The sequence below is a fragment of the Mus caroli genome, unplaced genomic scaffold (assembly GCF_900094665.2).
Source record: "Mus caroli unplaced genomic scaffold, CAROLI_EIJ_v1.1 scaffold_18496_1, whole genome shotgun sequence".
NCBI lineage: Eukaryota > Metazoa > Chordata > Mammalia > Rodentia > Muridae > Mus > Mus caroli.
The window spans coordinates 2,055-5,549 of NW_018390683.1; positions in this window are offsets into that span (position 1 = coordinate 2,055).

Consider the following 3,495-nt stretch of genomic DNA (forward strand, 5'->3'; position numbering starts at 1 on the left):
AACTTTATTGAGCATTTTCCATCAATATTCATAAGGGAAATTGGTCTGAAGTTCTCTTTCTTTGTGGATCTTTATATGGCTTAGGTATCAACATAACTGTGGCATCATAGAATGAATTGGGTAGTGTTCCTTCTGCTTCTATTTTGTGAAATAGTTTGAGAAGTGTTGATATTAGAACTTTGAATGTCTAGTAGAATTCTGCACTAAACACATCTGGTCCTGGGATTTTTTTTTTTTTTAGTTGGGAGACTTTTAATGAGTGTTTCTATTACTTTAGAGTTTATGGAACTATAGAGATCGTTTGTCTGGTCCTGATTTAATTTTGGTACCTGATATCTGTCTAGAAAATTACCCATTTCACCTAGATTTTCCAATTGTGTTGAATATGGGATTTTGAAATAGGGTATGATGATTTATTTTTTATTTTCATCAGTTTCTTTTTTTATGCCTCCCTTTTCATTTCTGATTTTGTTAATTTGGATACTGCATCTGTGCCCTCTTGCTAGTCTAAGTGTTTATAAATTTTGTTGATCTTCTCAAAGAACCAATTCTTAGTTTTGTTGATTCTTTATATAGTTCTCTTTGTTTATACTTGGTTGATTTTTGCTTTAGTTGATTATTTATTGCCATCTACTCCTCTTGGGTGTGTTTTCTTCCTTCTGCTCTAGAGCTTTCAGATGTGTTATTAAGTTGTTATTGTAGGATCTCTCCAACTTCTTTATGAAGGCCCTCAGTACTATGAATTTTCCTTTTACCACTGCTTTCATTGTGTCTCATAAGTTTGGGAATGCTATGATTTCATTTTCATTAAATTCTAGAAAGTCTTTAATTTTTTACTTTATTTCTTCCCTAACCAAGTTAGCATTGAGTAGAGACGTATTCAGTCTCCATGCCTATGTGGGCTTTCTGTTGTTCTTGTTGTTATTGAAGACCAGCCTTAGTTTGTGGTGATCTGATAAATGCACAGGATTATTTCAATCTTCTTGTATTTGTTGAGGTTTGGTTTTTGTCCAGTTACATGGTCAGTTTTGGAGACTGTATCATGAGGTTCTGAGAAGAAGGTATATTCTTTTGTTTTAGGGTAAAATGTTCTGTAGATATCTGTTAAATCCATTTGGTTCATTACTTCTGTTTGTTTCAGTATGTCTCTGTTTAGCTTCTGTTTCTATGATCTGCCTATTGATTAGAGTGGCGTGTTGAAGTTTACCTCTAGTATTGTGCAAGGATCAATGTGTGTTTTGAGCTTTAATAACATTTTTTTTTACAAATGTGAGTGCTGTTGCATTTGGGGCATAAATGTTCACAATTGAGAAGTTCATCTTGGTGGATTTTTCCTTTGATGAGTATGAAGTATCCTTCCACATCTCTTTTGATAGCTTTTGGTTGAAAGTCTGTTTTATTGGATATTGGAATGGCTATTCCAGCTTGGGTTTCTAGACAATTTTGCTTGAAAAAATTTCAAACCTTTATTCTGACATAGTGTCTGACTTTGTTACTGATGTGTGTTTCCTATGTTAAACACAATCCTGGGTCCTGTTTACATATCCGGTCTGTTAGCCTATATCTTTTATTGGGGAATTGAGTCTATTGATGCTGAGAGATATTAAACACCAGTGATTGTTTGATCCTGCTATTTTTCTTCTTAGTCATGGTATTTTGTTTCTGTGGTTCTCTTCTTTTGGGTTTCTTGTGAGGTGATTAATTTCTTGATTTTTGTTGCTTGTAATTTCCCTCTTTGTGTTGGAGTTTTTCTTCTATTATCCTCTGTACAACTGAATTAGTAGGAAGATATTATTCAAATTTGGTTTTGTCATGTGATATCCTGGTTTCTCCTTCTATATTCATTAACTAGGGTATCTGAAACCATATCAGAACCATGCCATATGCAAGTAAGTGGATCCTTCATTTAACCTAGGCATAAGTATGACCTGTTGTAAGGAACCATAAACACTGAGCAGAGAGTTCCTTGGAATCTAAATTTTAAATTTTAAAATAAAAAGAAAACAATTTAAATAAACTTTTTCATGTATGGGGATATAATTCCCCCTTTTTTATTTTATGAAGATATTGTTTTATAGTTCCATACTACTTTGTTCTTGTGTAGTATAAAGAATCCCAGTAATATGGGTAACATTAAATTGGTGATAGAAAGTCTCCACTGCAATAGCTAGTTACATTTTCTGTTTTAATCTGATTTGGAACACCCATCATAGAAAAACAATGTAAGAACTCTCTGTCCCCAGAACCAGGTGAGATTGCCATCATATATCCCAGTTCCCAAAGAGAACAATCAGCGCAGAAGAGTGCAGACAACAGAAGCAACATAGCTTCTGGGATAGGATCCCTTTTGGGGCTTCAAATTCAGCCAGGAGGCAGAGCTGAGCTACAGACCTCTGTGCACTTGCCTGCAGAGAGTACTCTGACCAACTTAAAGGGCCAGTAAATATCTTCAACAAAATTATAGAAGAAAACTTCCCNAAGCTAAAGAAAGAGATGACCATGAACATACATAAAATCTATAGAACTTCAAATAGACTGGACCAGAAAAGAAATTCCTCCTGACACATAATAATCTGAACAACAAATGCACTAAATAAAGATAGAATATTAAAAGCAGTAAGGGAAAAAGGTCAAGTAACGTATAAAGGCAGACACGTGGATTGGCAGGATTAATATAGTAAAAAATGGCCATTTTGCCAAAAGCAATCTACAGATTCAATGTAATCCCCATCAAAATTCCTACTCAATTCTTCATAAAGTTAGAAAGAGCAATTTGCATATACAGCTGGAATAATCAAAAATAATCAAAAACCCTGTATAGTGAGAACTATTGTCAACAATAAAAGAACTTCTGGGGGAATCACCATCCCTGACCTCAAGCTGCATTACAGAGCAATCATGATTAAAAACTGCATGTTATTGGTATTTAAACAGGCAGGTAGATCAATGGGATAGAATTGAAGATCGAGAAATGTGCTCACACACCTATGGTCACTTGATTTTTGTCAAATGAGCTAAAACCATCCAGTGGGAAAAAGACAGCATTTCCAACAAATGATCGTGGTTCAACTGGTGGTTAATATGTAGAAGAATGCAAATTGATCCATTCTTATCTCCCTGTAGAAAGCACGAATCCAAGTGGATCAAGGACCTCCACATAAAACCAAATACTCTGAAACTATTAGAAGAGAAAGTGGAGAAGGGTCTCAAGCACATGGGCACAGGGGACAGTTTCCTGAAAAGAACACCAATAGCTTATGCTCTAAGATCAACAATAGAAAAATTGGACCTCATAAAATTGCAAACCTTCTATAAGGCAAAGGACACTGTCAGTGGGACAAAATGGCAACCAACAGATTGGGAAAAGATCTTTACTAATCCTACATCCAATAGAGGGCTAATATCCAATATATAGAAAGAACTCAGGAAGTTAGATTCCAGAGAAACAAATAACCCTATTAAAAATGGGGTACAGAGCTAAACAAAGAATTCTCA